The 19,307-nt window shown below is 38.7% G+C and overlaps 1 long non-coding RNA gene across 1 annotated transcript in view; it reads right to left on the minus strand.

Moving 5' to 3' along the window:
• Positions 1–18,988, minus strand: part of LOC309661688 — a 461,825-nt gene extending 442,837 nt beyond the window's left edge. The window contains exon 1 of the long non-coding RNA XR_014264162.1: positions 18,864–18,988. This is a non-coding gene — a long non-coding RNA (uncharacterized lncRNA). The remainder of the gene's footprint in view (positions 1–18,863) is intronic.
• Between the last annotated feature and the right edge of the window lie 319 nt (positions 18,989–19,307).

Here is a 19,307-nt window from a genome sequence, read left to right on the forward strand (position 1 = left end):
AAACAATATAATTATATGCATAAAACCCAGAGATTTAACATAAAAAATGATAGAAGAGACAAACAATTGTTTGGTGCAGATTTAATATACAAAATCAGTAGCTTTGCTAGATACAATAATGTAATGAACATAAAACTAGAAGATAAAAGAGAAGAAAATATCCAATTCGTAACATCATCAAAAATAATTTGTATGTTAAACAACAAATGTACAGGAACTATGTGAAGAAAAATTTTAATGGCTACAGAAGGAATTAAAGTTTAAATAGAAATATAGTTTGCTAATACAGAAAAATACCCAAAACTAAAAAAATGTTAATCCTCCTTAAATTCTAATTAGATTGGAGAATCCTGATAACAACAATTTTAAATTTCATTTGGAAAATAAAGCGTGAATAACCTGGAATTTTATGTAAAAGAATGACAAAACCCTTTTCCATCAAATATTAAATATTATATCAAGTTATACCACTTAAAACTATTTTATATTAACAAATTAATAGGCTGAGATAGCAATAGAACCTGTTGAGGGTCCAGTGAGAAATGTCATTACATTTAAAATTTGATAAATGTGGGATTTCAAATCAGTGGTGGGAAATGAATTGTACAACAAATGGTATAGAGATAATCTGGTTTTTCATTGGGTTATAGATTTGGGGAAAGAAAACATATATACATAGATACTCCATTCCAAATTCATTTAGCGAAAGACAGAAAGTTCTAGGAGAAGCATAGCGGCCACACATGGCAGGAACAGATGAAACACAGCCTCCCTGGGCCCCCATGGTCCTAACTTGGGCAAGAAGCTGCCAGTGATACTGTGCAAATAAGACAGCACCCTGACAATCTGGAAAGCTTAATTCTTGTAATATCATTGCCCTTTGTAATCCAGGTTGCTATTTCATTCTGCAAGAAACTCTACTGGCAAAGCACATGCTTGTATTTGGGAAAATGTTTGCAAATATCAGGCTTTTCTGGAACTTGAACAGAAACCAGCTTTACTATTCTTGGGACAGAATAAACAATCAAAATCGTTTTCTTTAAACAATATCTTCTGTTGTTTGCTTTATTTTTTCTCAGAAAGCCTATGCTCTAGAAGAGTGACTTTTTTGGAAAAAATAATGTTGAATTGCTACCTCACTTATGATGTCAAAGTATATTTTAACTGAATTAATATTTTATATATTAAAAATAAAATTGTAAAAGAACTAGAGGAAAATGTGGGTAGTTTTAAATCCTTGAGAATCTCACTTTTTGATACAAGAAATAAAATTCAGAAGAGAAAACAAAGCTGAGAAATTTAATTTTTTTCAAGGAAAAATAACATCAGAAGAATAAAAAAATAATAAATTGGGAAAATATTTACAACGTAAATGAAAAAACAGAATCTTGATGAGATACCTGCAATCCCATGTTTATTGCAGTATTACTCACAATAGCCAAGATACGGTAACAACCTAAGTGTCTGTCAACAGATGAAGAGATAAAAAAGGTATGATATATTGACATAGGTACACAATGGAATATTATTCAGCCATGAAAAAGAAAGAAACTCTGCCATTTGCGACCACATGGATGGCTCTTGAGGACATTATGCTAAATGAAATAACTCAGACAGAGAAAGACAAATACTGTAAGGTATCACTTATATGTGAAATCTGAAAAGGCTGAACTCATAGAAACAGAGACAGAATTGTGGTTATTAGGAGTTGGAGGTTGGAGAAATGGGGAAATGGTGGTCAAAGGGTACAAACTTCCAGCTGTAAGGTGATTAAGTTCTGGGGATCTAATGTACAATATGGTGATTAGAGTTAACAACACTGTATTACATACTTGAAAGTCAATAAGAGAGTAAACCTTACCACCAAAAAAAAAAAAAAAAGAAATGGTAATTATGTGTCTTGATGGAAGTGTTAGTTAACACTTTCATGGTAATCATTTTGCAATATATGTGTACAAAATCAACACTATATACCTTAAACTTGTACAGTATGTCAGTTATATCTCAATAAAGTTGAAAAATGCATGTAACAGGCAAAGGGTAAATCAATAACAATGGCTAAAGACTTCTTTGAGATATAGGGAGAACTGTACTGATACAGGCAATGATATTCAAAACTACTCCTTGTTAAGATATGCACATTCAAATGCAAGATTATGATTTTTACCTGTTCGAAAAGTTTGATCATGCACACTTTAGTAAACACAGTTGATGATGTTTTGTAAATTTAAGTGTAAATTCTATGTAATGAAATTTGACAATGTATGCGCATCAATTTTTAAATGCACAGATCCTTTATTCAGTTAATCTAAATTCTACACATTGTGTCCTACAGATATATTTGTGAATAATCTCAGTGTAAAAGAGGTTCCAGCGGTCTATGAACCTGATCTATGTTCTTGCCCAGATTTTACTATGTGCTTGCCATTTATTGTTAAGAGGTAATAAAAGCTATTTTTAAACAGTACAATACTAACTCTATTTAGAAGAAGAATGTATAGATATGCATAGAAACTACTAGAGAGTTATAATTCAAAGTATTAAAAATGATTCTGCATTGCAGAACTTTTGTTCTTTTTTTCTATATTTTCTAATTTTTATGACATAAATATATTTGATTTATGCATTCAGAGAAAAACACAATGTTGTATTTAAATTCTGTTATTCCAGGACTTCCCTGGCCATCCGGTGGTTAAGGCTCTGTGCTCCCAATGTAGGGTGCACAGGTTTGATCCCTGGTCAGGGAACTAAGATCCCACATTCTGCATGGAGTGGCCTAAAAATAAAATAAAATAAAATAATAAAATAAAATAAAATAAAATAAATGAAATAAAATATAAAATGCTGTTATGGGACTTTCCTGGTGGTCCAGTGGTTAAGATTCCGTGCTCCCAATGCAGGGGGCCCAAGTTCAATCCCTGGTCAAGGAACTAGATCCCTCCCACATGCAGCAACTAAGAGCCTGCATGCCACAACTAATGATCCCTCATGCCACGACGAAGATCCCTCACACAGCAACAAAGATCCCACGAGCCGCAACTAAGACCTGGCGTAACCAAATAAATAAATAATTTTTTTTTAAATAGTACTCTTCAAAAAAAAAATGCTGTTATTCTTCCAGTATCCTTAGTTCCCTCTGTCATCCACTATCAATGACATCCTGACTAAACTGAATTTTTATCTCCAAATTATCTGTCTCATTTTAGCTCCAATCCTACATGTCCAACAGATAACTTCTCTTGCTAATTTCATAAACACCTTGAAACTATCACATCAAGTATACGTCTCCTTCATCGAAGATTTATTTTTAGCTGCCTGGTCCACTGGAAAAGATCGAGTTAATGGAGTCTCAATATGGGATAAATGATAACACTGAGATAGTGTGTTTTCACTTCAATAGGAAAAATTTTAACTCAGTGAGAAGAATGATCACTTCTAAACTTTTGGGTATCAGTGAGGAATAAAGTTTAGGACATTTTGTAATCATCACAGGGCATTTCTCATCCTGAATTTATTGCATATAGGGACTTGCAGTTTCTGCCTAAATATACTGCCTGCTATGCAGAGAAACAGGGGCCAGTTCTTTGTTCTGTTACTACTTAAACCCTGTAAAGGAAGCTCTGTAAAGGACAAAAATGTGGCCTTTAGTGAGGTTTCAGGCTGTACCTCTTTAGCATATGTTTTCCCAGAGTATGATCAGAATATGTGTAAGGGTCTATACATACTTGTAAACTGGCCCATTTTCTTTTAGGCACAATGACTCTTTAGATTCCTACCAGGGCTTCAGAGACTCACAGTAGCTTAAATGTAACAGGAAGATATTTGGGTAATGTTTATTAGTCTTTTCAACTTGGCATAGCTAAGCAGGGCAAGAGATATCATAAAGAGTAAGGAATATTTAGCGATCCTGACCCCAGTCCTAGAGTCCTGACTTCACCTTTTACTCCCTCACACTAGGACACTTCTGGCTTGATTGGTGCCCTCACCCACATGATTTTTGTTAAAAATCAAGACATTTTTAAAGAGGTGTTTTTCCTTTGGTTTCTTTGCAGAAGTGAACTGCAGATCAGTATATAGTCATTTCGTTTTCTTTCTGGGAATTTATGAAAGATGTAAAATTATTAATTAGACAAACTATTAACTAAATTAAATTTATTTTATTCTGGCTGACAGAGAGCCCAAGAACATTATTAAGGAAATAAATTAAAAGTAACTCACTCCTTTTAGAGAGCACATGAAGCAACACAAATATAGTCACTTTGATGAAAGTAATCCAATTGTGGCATTTAGAAAAAATTTGTGTAATTCCATTTGTTTTTTTGTTGTTGTTGTTTTTTGGGTTTTTTTCAACATCTTTATTGGAGTAAATTGCTTTACAATGGTTCCATTTGTTTTATAATATATCATGTATACCCTATTTCTACATGTGAAAAAGGTACCTGAAATGTAGACCAACAAATAAAGTTTTTTAAAAAGATTTTATTCAGAATTTGGCTATAGGGGAGTTAATTACAACATTAAATAACATGGGGTGGGGTAATACATGTTTTTTGTAGCTAAATTAGAATTACTGTTATTCTCATTTCTGGTATCTCTTGACCCAGACATCTTTGTAACACATTTGTAGGCAGTCACAGTTAATTATTAAATTAGAGAATGAATATTTTATGTATTAAGCAAATATTAGCACCAGCTTATAGAATGATAAGGGTTTGCTAATGAGAAAGTGAGACTTGCATAAATTGTTTAAGATTTAACAAATTTGTGCTTACAGTAATGAAAGAAAAATTTTTAATTGTATAGAAATATATGTAGCCCAGACTAAGAATGATGCTGAGATCAGATCTTTTTTGCAATGTAAGGCATTGCAAACAAGTAAACCTAGAGATTAATAAAATGCTAAAATGGGATGAAGGGAAAATCAGTTTAACAAAGATTTAGCCTTGAGCCAAGAGAACTCTTGTTCAACAGAAGGATCTCTTGTTATAGGTGGTTTTAGAAGAAGTGATGTTCTTCCCAGTGAAACGTCAGAATTTTACTGATAAAAAAATTTTAAGCAGGACTGGATTTTGAAGTTTATAAAGCATTTCAATTATTAGTAGCTGGATGGTTCTATCGGACTATCTAAGATTTTCCTGCTTTTATTTCTATTATATGATAATTAAACCATAAAATCAAGCACCACGGGGGTCTGGGCAAGATGGCAGAAGAGTAAGACGCAGAGATCACCTTCCTCCCCACAGATACATCAGAAATACATCTACACGTGGAACTGCTCCTGTAGAACACCCACTGAACACTGGCAGAAGACGTTAGACCTCCCAAAAGGCAAGAAACTCCCCACGTACTTGGGTAGGGCAAAAGAAAAAAGAAATAACAGAGACAAAAGAATAGGGACGGGCCCTGCACCAGTGGGAGGGAGCTGTGAAGGAGGAAAGGTTTCCACACACTAGGAAGTCCCTTAGCAGGCGGAGACTGCGGGTGGCAGAGGGGGGAAGCTTCGGAGCCACGGAGGAGAGCGCAGCCACAGGGGTGTGGAGGGCAAAGCGGAGAGATTCCCGCACAGAGGCTCGGCACCGAGCAGCACTCACCAGCCCAAGAGGCTTGTCTGCTCAACTGCTGGGGCGGGCGGGGGCTGGGAGCTGAGGCTCGGGCTTTGGTCGGATCGCAGGGAGAGGACTGGGGTTGGCGGCGTGAACACAGCCTGAAGGGGTTAGCGCACCACAGCTAGCCAGGAGGGAGTCCGGGAAAAGGTCTGGAGCTGCCGAACAGGCAAGAGACTTTTTCTTGCCTCTTTGTTTCCTGATGCGTGAGGAGAGGGGATTCAGAGCGCTGCCTAAACGAGCTCCAGAGATAGGCGCGAGCCACGGCTAGCAGCACAGACCACAGAGAAGGGCATGAGACGCTAAGCCTGCTGCTGCCGCCACCAAGAAACCTGTGTGTGAGCACAGGTCACTATCCACACCGCCCCTCCCGGGAGCCTGTGCAGCCCACCACTGCCAGGGTCCCGTGATCCAGGGACAACTTCCCCAGGAGAACGTGTGGTGTGCCTCAGGCTGCTGCAACGTCACGCTGACCTCTGCCGCTGCAGGGTTGCCCCGCATCCGTACCCCTCCCTCCCCCTGGCCTGAGTGAGCCAGAGCCCCCGAAGCAGCTGCTCCTTTAACCCCATCCTGTCTGAGTGAAGAACAGATGCCCTCAGGCGACCTACAAGCAGAGGTGGGTCCAAATCCAAAGCTGAACCCCGGGAGCTCTGCGAACAAAGAGAAAGGGAAATCTCTCCCAGCAACCTCAGAAGCAGCAGATTAAAGCTCCACAAACAACTTGATGTACCTGCCTCCGTGGAATACCTGAAGAGACAACGAATCATCCCAAATTTAGGAGGTGGACTTTGGGAGCAGAATATATTATTTTTTGCCCTTTTCCTCTTCTTGTGAGTATATGTATATATGTATATGCTTCTGTGTGAGATTTTGTCTATATAGTTTTGCTTTCACCATTTGTCCTAGGGTTTGGTCCCTCCGTTTTTTTTGTATTTACTTAAAAAAAATTTTTTTTTTAATAAATTTTTTCTTAATAATTTTTTTCTTATTTTTATTATAAGAGATTTATTTTACTTTAACTTTATTTTATTTTATTTTATCCTCTTTCTTTCTTTCTTTCTTTCTATTTTTTCTCCCTTTTATTCTGAGTTGTGTGGATGAAAGGCTCTTGGTTCTCCAGCCAGGCATCAGGGCTCTGCCTCTGAGGTGGGAGACCCAACTTCAGGACACTGGTCCACAAGAGACCTCCCAGCTCCACATAATACCAAACGGCAAAAATCTCTCAGAGATCTCCATCTCAACACCAAGACCCAGCTTCACTCAACGACCAGCAAGCTACAGTGCTGGACACCCTATGCCAAACAACTAGCAAGACAGGAACACAGCCCCATCCATTAGCAGAGAGGCTGCCTAAAATCATAATAAGGCCACAGACACCCCCAAACAAACCACCAGACGTGGACGTGCCCACCAGAAAGACAAGATCCAGCCTCATCCACCAGAACACAGGCACGAGTTCCCTCCACCAGGAAGCATACACAACCCACTGAACCAACCTTAGCCACTGGGGACAGATACCAAAAACAACAGGAACTACGAACCTACAGCCTGGGAAAAGGAGACCCCAAACACAGTAAGATAAACAAAATGAGAAGACACAAAAACACACAGCAGATGAAGGAGCAAGGTAAAAACACACCAGACCTAACAAATGAAGAGGAAATAGGTAGTCTACCTGAAAAAGAATTCAGAAAAATGATACTAAAGATGATCCAAAATCTTGGAAATAGAATAGACAAAATGCAAGAAACATTTAACAAGGACCTAGAAAAACTAAAGAGGAACCAAGCAATGATGAAAAACACAATAAATGAAATTAAAAATACTCTAAAAGGGATCAAGAGCAGAATAACTGAGGCAGAAGAACGGGTAAGTGACCTGGAAGATAAAATAGTGGAAATAACTACAGCAGAGCAGAATAAAGAAAAAAGAATGGAAAGAACTGAGGACAGTCTCAGAGAAATCTGGGACAACATTAAACAGACCAACATTCGAATTATAGGGGTTCCAGAAGATGAAGAGAAAAACAAAGGGACTGAGAAAATATTTAAAGAGATTATACTTGAAAACTTCCCTAATATGGGAAAGGAAATAATTAATCAAGTCCTGGAAGCAGAGAGAGTCCCATACAAGATAAATCCAAGGAGGAACACGCCAAGACACATATTAATCAAACTATCAAAAATTAAATATAAAGAAAACATATTAAAAGCAGCAAGTGAAAAACAACAAATAACACATAAGGGAATCCCCATAAGGTTAGCAGCTGATCTTTCAGCAGAAACTCTGCAAGCCAGAAGGGAGTGGCAGGATATACTTAAAGTCATGAAGGAGAAAAACCTACCAAACCAAGATTACTCTACCCAGCAAGGATCTCATTCAGATTTGATGGAGTAATTAAAACCTTTACAGACAAGCAAAAGCTGAGAGAGTTCAGCACCACCAAGCCAGCTTTATAACAAATGCTAAAGGAACTTCTCTAGGCAAGAAGCACAAGAGAAGGAAAACACCTACAATAACAAACCCAAAACATTTAAGAAAATGGGAATAGAAACATACATATCGATAATTACCTTAAATGTAAATGGATTAAATGCTCTCACCAAAAGACACAGACTGGCTGAATGGATAAAAAACCAAAACCCGTATATATGCTGTCTACAATAGACCCACTTCAGACCTAGGGACACATACAGACTGAAAGTGAGGGAATGGAAAAAGATATTCTATGCAAATGGAAATCTAAAGAAAGCTGGAGTAGCAATTCTCATATCACACAAAATAGACTTTAAAATAAAGACTATTACAAGAGACAAAGAAGAACACTATATAATGATCAAGGGATTGATCCAAGAGGAAGGTATAACAATTGTAAATATTTATGCACCCAACATAGGAGCACCTCAATACTAAGGCAAATACTAACAGCCATAAAAGGGGAAATCAACTGTAACACAATCATAGTAGGGGACTTTAACACCCCACTTTCACCAATGGACAGATCATCCAAAATGAAAATAAATAAGGAAACACAAGCTTTAAATGATACATTAAACAAGATGGACTTAATCGATATTTATAGAACATTCCACCCAAAAACAACAGAATACACATTTTTCTCAAGTGCTCAGGGAACATTCTCCAGGATAGATCATATCTTGGGTCACAAATCAAGCCTTGGTAAATTTAAGAAAATTGAAATCGTATCAAGTATCTTTTCCGACCACAACGCTCTGAGACTAGATATCAATTACAGGAAAAGACCTGTAAAAAATACAAACACATGGAGGCTACACAATACACTACTTAATAACGAAGTGATCACTGAAGAAATCAAAGGGGAAATCAAAAAATACCTAGACACAAATGACAATGGAGACACGGCCACCCAAAACCTATGGGATGCAGCAAAAGCAGTTCTAAGTGGGAAGTTTATAGCAATACAAGCCTACCTCAAGAAACAGGAAACATCTCGAATAAACAACCTAACCTTGCACCTAAAGAAGTTAGAGAAAGAAGAACAAAAAAACCCCAAAGATAGCAGAAGGAAAGAAATCATAAAGATCAGATCAGAAATAAATGAAAAAGAAATGAAGGAAACAATAGCAAAGAACAATAAAACTAAAAGCTGGTTCTTTGAGAAGATAAAAAATTGATAAACCATTAGCCAGACTCATCAAGAAAAAAAGGAAGAAGACTCAAATCAATAGAATTAGAAATGGGGCTTCCCTGGTGGCGAAGTGGTTGAGAATCTGCCTGCCAATGTAGGGGACGTGGGTTCGAACCCTGGTCTGGGAAGATCCCACATGCCGCGGAGGAAATGGGTCCATGAGCCACAACTACTGAGCCTGCGCGTATGGAGCCTGTGCTCCGCAACAAGAGGCTGCGACAGTGAGAGGCCCGTGCAGCATGATGAAGAGTGGCCCCCACTTGCCACAACTAGAGAAAGCCCTTGCACAGAAACAAAGACCCAACACAGCCAAAAATAAATAAATAAATAAATAAAAGTTTAAAAATATAGAATTAGAAATGAAAAAGGAGAAGTAAGAACTGACACTGCAGAAATACAATAGATCATGAGAGATTACTACAAGCAACTCTACGCCAATACAATGGACAACCTGGAAGAAATGGAGAGATTCTTAGAAATGCACAACCTGCTGAGACTGAACCAGGAAGAAATAGAAAATATGAACAGACCAATCACAAGCACTGAAATTGAAACTGTGATTAAAAACCTTCCAACAAACAAAAGCCCAGGACCAGATGGCTTCACAGGCGAATTCTATCAAACACTTACAGAAGAGCTAACACGTATCCTTCTCAAACTCCTCCAAAATATAGCAGAGGGAAGAACATTCTCAAACTCATTCTACGAGGCCACCATCACCCTGATACCAAAACCAGACAAAGATGTCACAAAGAAAGAAAACTAAAGGCCAATATCACCGATGAACATAGATGCAAAAATCCTCAACAAAATACTAGCAAACAGAATCCAACAGCATATTAAAAGGATCATACACCATGATCAAGTGGAGTTTATTCCAGGAATGCAAGGATTCTTCAATATACGCAAATCAATGAACGTGATACACCATATTAACAAATTGAGGGAGAAAAACCATATGATCATCTCAATAGATGCAGAGAAAGCTTTTGACAAAATTCAACACCCATTTATGATAAAAGCCCTGCAGAAAGTAGGCATACAGGGAACTTTCCTCAATATAATAAAGGCCATATATGACAAAACCAAAACCAACATTGTCCTCAAAGGTCAAAAATTGAAACCATTTCCACTAAGATCAGGAACAAGACAAGGTTGTTCACTCTCAGCACTATTATTCAACATAGTTTTGGAAGTGTTAGCCACAGCAATCAGAGAAGAAAAAGAAATAAAAGGAATCCAAATCGGAAAAGAAGAAGTAAAGCTGTCACTGTTTGCAGATGACATGATACTATACATAGAGAATCCTAAAGGTGCTACCAGAAAACTCCTAGAGCTAATCAATGAATTTGGTAAAGTAGCAGGATACAAAATTAATGCACAGAAATCTCTTGCTTTTCTATACACTAATGACGAAAAATCTGAAAGTGAAATTAAGAAAACACTCCCGTTTACCATTGCAACAAAAAAAATAAAATATCTAGGAATAAACCTACCGAAGGAGACAAAAGACCTGTATGCAGAAAATTATAAGAGACTGATGAAAGAAATTAAAGATGATGCAAATAGATGGAGAGATATACCATATTCTTGGATTGGAAGAATCAACATTGTGAAAATGACTATACTACCCAAAGCAATCTACAGATTCAATACAATCCCTATCAAACTACCACTGGCATTTTTCACAGAACTAGAGCAAAAAATTTCACAATTTGTATGGAAACACAAAAGACCCCAAATAGCCAAAGCAATCTTGAGAAAGAAAAATGGATCTGGAGGAATCAGGCTCCCTGACTTCAGACTATACTACAAAGCTACAGTAATCAAGACAGTTTGGTACTGACACAAAAACAGAAACATAGATCAATGGAACAGGATAGAAAGCCCAGAGATAAACCCACGCACATATGGTCACCTTTTCTTTGATAAAGGAGGCAAGCATATACAGTGGAGAAAAGACAGCCTCTTCAGTAAGTGGTGCTGGTAAAACTTGACGGGTACATGTAAAAGAATGAAATTAGAACATTCCCTAACACCATACACAAAAATAAACTCAAAATGGATTCGAGACCTAAATGTAAGGCCAGACACTATCAAACTCTTAGAGGAAAACATAGGCAGAACACTCTATGACATAAATCACAGCAAGATCCTTTTTGACCCAGCTCCTAGAGTAATGGAAATAAAAACAAAAATAAAAATGTTAGACCTAATGAAACTTAAAAGCTTTTGCACAGCAAAGGAAACCATAAACAAGACCAAAAGACAACCCTCAGAATGGGACAAAATATTTGCAAATGAAGCAACTGATAAAGGATTAATCTCCAAGATTTACAAGCAGCTCATGCAGGTCAATAACAAGAAACAAACAACCCAATCCAAAAATGGGCAGAAGACCTAAGTAGACATTTCTCCAAAGAAGATATACAGATTGACAACAAACACATGAAAGAGTGCTCAACATCATTAATCATTAGAGAAATGCAAATCGAAACTACAATGAGATATCATCTCACACTGGTCAGAATGGCCATCATCAAAAAATCTAGAAACAATAAATGCTGGAGAGGGTGTGGAGAAAAGGGAACACTCTTGCACTGTTGGTGGGAATGTAAATTGATACAGTCACTATGGAGAACAGTATGGAGGTTCCTTAAAAAACTAAAAATAGAACTATCATATGACCCAGCAATCCCACTACTGGGCATCTACCCTGAGAAAACCATAATTCAAAAAGAGTCATGTACCAAAATGTTCATTGCAGCTCTATTTACAATAGCCAGGACATGGAAGCAACCTAAGTGTCCATCATTGGATGAATGGATAGAGAAGATGTGGCACATATATACAATGGAATATTACTCAGCCATAAAAAGAAACTAAATGAAGTTATTTGTAGTGAGGCAGATGGAGTTAGGGTCTGTCATACAGAGTGAAGTAAGTCAGAAAGATAAAAACAAATACAGTATACTAACACATATATATATGGAATCTAAGGGAAAAAAAATAAAGGTCATGAAGAACCTAGTGGCAAGACAGGAATAAAGACACAGACCTACTAGAGAATGGACTTGAGGATATGGGGAAGGGGAAGCGTAAGATGTGACAAAGAGAGAGAGTGGCATGGACATATATACACTACCAAAAGTAAAATAGGGCTTCCCTGGTGGCGCAGTGGTTGAGAATCTGCCTGCTAATGCAGGGGACATGGGTTTGAGCCCTGGTCTGGGAAGATCCCACATGCCACAGAGCAACTAGGCCCGTGAGCCACAACTACTGAGCCTGCGCGTCTAGAGCCTGTGCTCCGCAACAAGAGAGGCCACGATAGTGAGAGGCCTGCGCACCGCGATGAAGAGTGGCCCCCGCATGCCACAACTGGAGAAAGCCCTTGCACAGAAACGAAGACCCAACACAGCCAAAAATAAATAAATAAATAAAATTAAAAAAAAAAAAAAAAAAAAAAACTAAAATAGCTTGTGGGAAGCAACCGCATAGCACAGGGAGATCAGCTCTGTGCTTTGTGACCACCTAGAGGTGTGGGATAGGCAGGGCAGGAGGGAGGGAGATGCAAGAGGGAAGAGATATGGGAACATATGTATATGTATAATTGATTCACTTTGTTATAAAGCAGAAACTAACACACCATTGTAAAGCAATTATACTCCAATAAAGATGTTAAAAGAAAAAAATCCAGCACCACATGGTAGGCTGCAGGCCTCTTGAGTCCTTGGATTAATTTCAAGGGTCTGTAACACCATATGCACACCAAATGTTGTCTGTTGATTGAACAAATAATGCATTGTACACACAAATGCAGTATTTCTATTGAATATTCTATTTTAAATGCATGAGATTCTGTTTTGATAAATAAAAATTCAGGGTGGCATTTTATCAATATGTATTTTATTAATGCATACCTACCAAAAGCATAATTTTATTCCAGCAGGATCCATAATTTTTTTAGACCCTGTCAATAAATTTTCACACAAGAAATGGCTAGAAACCATACCTTCAAAGTTAAACATTTTATATTAGGCTCCAACTAATGACAATTCAGTTTCAAATAACCAGATTTGTCAGATCTTATCACTAAATAACTAATCAACCTCAGCCATGTATAACGGCCTAAAGTAAGATACCCAGACCTGGCCCAGAGAACTTTCAACTTTTGACTGAGCTTTTCTTCTTGCACTTAACAAATTTAAAACTCTTCCCTTACAATTCTTTCCTCTTGGTCATATTTACTGTCATATTTAATAGTACTGGCATTCACCCTATAGCTCAGACCTGAGAGGGATCTTGAATTCTCCCATCAAGAATACAATAAAAATTCTTCCAAGAGTCCATCTATCTTCATCCCTGCCACATCTGCTCCATTTTTTGCTTTAATGAGGAGCACTGAAACTCCCTCTTAAATGGACCTTTGCTTCTAGCCTTGCCCCACTCCAATACATACCCCATACTCTGCTAAGATAGTGTTAAAAGTAACCAGATTAGGCTCAAGATGGGAGTCACTCAGGCTAAGCCCCACATCAGCAAACCAAAACTTAACTAAGTTTCTATATTTGACTCTCCCAGAAAAGAAAGTCCTAGAGCAACCAATCAGCATTGCCTGCTCAGCGCAAGTTACCTGACCAGCTCCAAGACTCCCCTTTGCTCCATATAAGGGACATAACTCTGCTTTAGCCCACCAGCAAATGCCTAGTGTAACTTCCTTGTTACTGTTTTCTTCTGCCTACAAAATATTTTGCTTTGTACAGCTCTTCAGAGCTCTTTTCTGTCTCCTAGATTGGAGGCTGTCTGATTCACAAATCACTGAATAAAACCAATAAGATCTTTAAAATTTACTCATGGGGGAGTGAGTAAGGGGGAAAAAATGTACTCAGTTGGATTTTTTAGCATATAAAATGCAATTTCTATCACCTCATCCACTGTTAAAATCTTTCAACTGATCCCCATTATTTGGTGGATAAAATTCAAATTCATTTTTTTCTGCCCTGCTTTTTTTAACTGTAGTAAGAACACTTAACATGTTCTTTTGACAAATTTTTAAGTGGACAATATAGTATCGGTAACTATAGGCATGATCTCTAAACTTACTCATCTTGTATAACTGAAACTTTATAGGAATTGAATAGCAACTCCCCATTTTCCCTTCCCCCACCATTCTACTCTCTCCTTTTATGAGTTTGACTATATTTTCAATGCCTCATTTATGTGGACTCATATAGTGTTTGTTCTTCAATGACTGACTTCTTTCACTTAGCATAATGTCTTCTAGGTTCCCCATGTTGTTACATATAGCAGGATTTCCTTCTTTTTAAAGCTGAATAATATTCCATTGTATGTATATACCACATTACCTTTATTCATTCATCCATCAATGGACATTTATGTTGTTTCCACATTTTAGCTATTGTGAATAATGCTGCAGTGAACACAATAGTGCAAATACCTCTTTGAGATCATGATTTCAATTCTTTTGGATAAATACCCAGAGGTGGGATTACTAGATTCTACAGACACAGCACACACAAAAAACCTGTTAGAACAAATAAACAAATTCAGTAAAGATGCAGAATACAAAATCAACATATAAAAATCAGTTGTGTTTCTATACACTAACAATGGACTATGTGGAAAAGAAATTAAGAAAGCTAATTAAAATAGCATTACAAAAATAAAATACCTAGGAATAAACTTAACTAAGGAGGTGAAACACTTGTACACTAAAAATTATAAATTAGTGATAAAATAAAGAAGACACAAATAAATGCAAGCATATTCCATGCTCATGGATTGTTAAAATGTCCATACTACTCAAAGTACTTGATCTACAGATTCAGTGAAATCCCTATCAAAATCACAATAGCAGGGAAGGGATCAAGATGGCAGAGGAGAAGGAAACAAGGTTCACCTCCCTCCACAGAAGCATTGAAAATACATCTACAGGTGGAATGATTCACACAGAACAGCTACTGCATTCCAACATAAGACCACAGATGTCCAAAAAGACAAGAAAACCTCCATGTAACTGGGTAGGGCAAAAGGAAAAAGAAAAAGAAAGAATCAGGATGGGACCCGAGCCCCAGGGAGGGAGCTGTGAAGGAGGAAAGATTCCCACACCTTGAGAAGGCTCCTCACCAGCAGAGAAGATAGACTGGACACGGGGGTGTGGGGTTTCAGAGCCTAAAAGGGCTGAAAGGGCAGCAACTGGTTTGTGGAAGGCAAAACAGAGAGTAACCTGCACAGAGGTTCGGCACCACCACTCTGTGCTCCCCAGCAGAGTGGGGGTCGGGTGCTGAAACTCAGACTCTGAAGCTCAGTCCCAGAGAGAGGACCATGGTTAGGTACAGGAAGAGCCTGAAGAGGTTGGGCTACGGCAACTGGGGGTGTACTAGGAAGCAGCCTGGGCCCACCAGAGAGGCAAGGCACCATTCTTGGGAAGTGCACGAGGAGAGAGGCAGGACCACCAAAAGAATTTCTAATGCTGTGAGCACTCCTGGGCAACAGGACACCTCCTACAGGAGCTCGGGGGGAAGGTGCAAATTGCTGCCGCCATCTTGAGCTCCAGAGACAGGCACAGGCCACTTCTTCCAGACCCGTGAGCAGATGCCAGGCCCCACCCCTCCTGACCCAGAAAGGCGCAGAAAATTCACAAAACTAGGAATTCCACCAGCAGGTCACAGAACCTACCCCCGCTGACCTGGAAGGCTGTGGACAGATCCAGACACTAGGAATTTCACCAGTGGGCCCCAGGACCTGCCCCACTGTCCCAGGAGGGTGCGGATTACTGTGCCCACCAGGAAATCGGTCAGTGGGTGCCAGGAGCTGCCCCACCATCCAAGAAGCATGCAGAAACCTCGCACTACTAGGAAATCCACCAGTGGGTGCTGGGACCTGCCTCACTGTCCTGGGAGGCCACAGATAGCTCCCTGTACTAGGAAATCTGCCCAGAGGAGGGGCTGAAATGACAGCTAAGCCCCAGGGGCTGTGTGACTAAGGAAGAAGAGCTGAAATCTCTCCTTGCAGCTGTGCACACTGTGGAGTTACACCTTCATTGATGGTTTCCCAAATTCAGCACCTGTGAAACATCTGGAAGGACAACAAGTGCTTTTGCAGCTAGGATGGGTCTGTTAGCAGTTCTGGGCTCTGTGGGCATGTGCACATGGAGGTTGGGTCAGACCAGAGTTTGAGCTGCCTCCATAGATCCCACAGTGGGTCCAGGTGCACAACTACTACAGTCCTGGGACCTGACCTCAGTGGACTGTTCCAGTGACCAGGTGAAAACAATGCCTGAGAGTCACCAGGACCAATTGCCAGCATACCCACAGTTAAGGCAGGACTGAGAGCAGTGCCAACAATAGTATACTTTGTGAGCACACACAGCAGGTGAAAGGGGACACAACAGAGCACGTTCACAGGTGAACTGCTCCAGAGGAATACTCAGTGGCTTCTCTCCCAGTGGGAGTGCTCCAATCCCACCTACCTTGCACTACAGCTCAGAAGCACAGCTAAGAAACAGATCTGGAGGCCTCTACTCCAACAGCTGGGTAGAAGATCCCACCCCTGACAAGGCAGTGACAACTACAAACAAAGGGGAAGTCCTGCTCAATATCTAGGGCAGGATCTGATCATCACCACAGCAATCAAACGCCTTATCAAGGAGATAAAGGCACAAGCCTTTTGACCAGTCTCAACCAACAGGGGGCAGACAACAGAAGCAAGAGGAACTACGATCCTGCAGCCTGTGGAAAGGAGACGACAAACACAGTAAGTGAGACAAAATGAGACAACAGAGAAATATGTTGTAGACAAAGGAGCAAGATAAAAAACTACAGGAACAACTAAATGAAGAGGAGATAAGCAATCTATCTGAAAAAGAATTCAGAGTAATGAAAGTAAAGGTAATCCAAGATCTCAGAAACAGAATAGAGACACAGATCAAGAAGATCAAGAAAAGTTTAATAAAGACATAGAAGAACTAAAGAACAAACAAGCAGAGATGAATAAGGTAATAAATTAAGTGAAAAATACACTAGAAGGAATCAATAGCAGAATAACTGAGGGAGAAGAATGGATAAGTGACCTGGAACAGGATGGTGGAAATCTCTGCCATGGAACAGCATAAAGAAAAAAGAATGAAAACAATTGAGGAAAGTCTCAGAGACCTCTGGGAGAACATTAAACACACCAACATTCAAATTATAGGAGTCTCAGAAAAAGAAGAAAAAGAGAAAGGGCCTGAGAAAATATTTGAAGACATTATAGTTGAAAACTTCCTTAACATGAGAAAGGAAATAGTCACCCAAGTTCAGGAAGAAAAGAAAGTCCCATACAGGATAAGCTCAAGGAGGAACATGACAAGACACATATTATTCAAACTACCAAAAACTAAATACAAAGAAAAAATATTAAAAGCAACTAGGGGAAAGCAACAAATAATGTACAAGGGAATCCACATAAGGTAATCAGCTGATTTCTCAGCAGACACTCTGCAGGCCAGAAGGGAGTAGCAGGATATATTTAAAGTGATGAAAGGAAAAAAATCTGCAACCAAGAATGCTTTACCCAGGAAGGCTCTCATTCCGATTCAGTGGAGAAATCAAAAGCTTTACAGATAAGCAAAAGCTAAGAGAATTCAGCACCACCAAACCAGCTTTACAATAAATGCTACAGGAATTTCTCTAGGCAAGAAACAAAAAAGAAAACGAGAGAGGAAAGGAAGAAAAAAGACCTACAAAAACAAACCTAAAACAATTAAGAAAATGGCAACAGGAACATACATACTGATAATTACCTTAAATGTAATGGATTAAATGCTCCAATCAAAATACATAGACTGGCTGAATGGATACAAAAAGAAGATCCATATAAACGTTATCTACAAGAGACCAGCTTCAGACCTAGGGAGGCATACAGACTGGAAGTAAGGCGATGCAAAAAAATATTCCATGCAGATGGAAATCAAAAGACAGCTGGAGTAACAATACTCATATCAGATACAATAGACTTTAAAATAAAGACTGTTACAAGAGACAAGGAAGGACACTGCATAATGATCAAGGGATCAATCCAAGAAGAAGATATAATAATTGTAAATATTTATGCACCCAACATAAGAGCACCTCAATACATAAGGCAAATGCTAACAGCCATAAAAGGGGAAATTGACAGTAACACAATAATAGTGGGGGACTTTAACACTCCACTTTCACCAATGGATAGATCATCCAGACAGAAAATTAATAAGGAAACACAAGCCTTAAATGACACATTAGACCAGATAGACTTAATTGATATTTATAAGACATTAAATCTGAAAGCAGCAGAATACACTTTCTTTTCAGGTGCACACAGAACATTCTCCAGGATAGAGCACATCTTGGGTCACAAATCAAGCCTTGGTAAATTTAAGAAAATTGAAATCATATCAAGCGTCTTTTCCAACCAAAATACTATGAGATTAGAAGTCAATCACAGGGGAAAAAACTGTAAAAAAACACAAGCACATGGAGGTTAAACAATAGACTACTAAATCACCAATGGATCACTGAAGAAATCAAAGAGGAAATAAGAAAAAATACCTAGAAAAAGATGACAACAAAAACATGACGACCAAAACCTATGGGATGCAGTAAAAGCAGTTCTAAGAGAGAAGTTTATAGCAATATAATCTTACCTCAAGAAACAAGAAAAATCCCAAATAAACAACCTAATCTTACACCTAAAGCAACTAGAGAAAGAAGAACAAACAAAACCCAAACTTAGTAGAAGGAAAGAAATCATAAAGATCAGAGCAGAAATACATGAAATAGAGATGAAGAAAACAATAGCAAAGATCAATGAAACTAAAAGCTCTTTCTTTGAGAAGATATAGAAAATCGATAAACCTTTAGCCAGATTCATTAAGAAAAAAGGGAGAGGGCTTCCCTGGTGGCGCAGTGGTTGAGAATCTGCCTGCCAATGCAGGGGACACGGGTTCGAGCCCTGGTCTGGGAGGATCCCACATGCCGCGGAGCAACTGGGCC

This window comes from Balaenoptera physalus, assembly GCF_965194825.1.
Source record: "Balaenoptera physalus genome assembly, chromosome: 5".
NCBI classification, from domain to species: domain Eukaryota; kingdom Metazoa; phylum Chordata; class Mammalia; order Artiodactyla; family Balaenopteridae; genus Balaenoptera; species Balaenoptera physalus.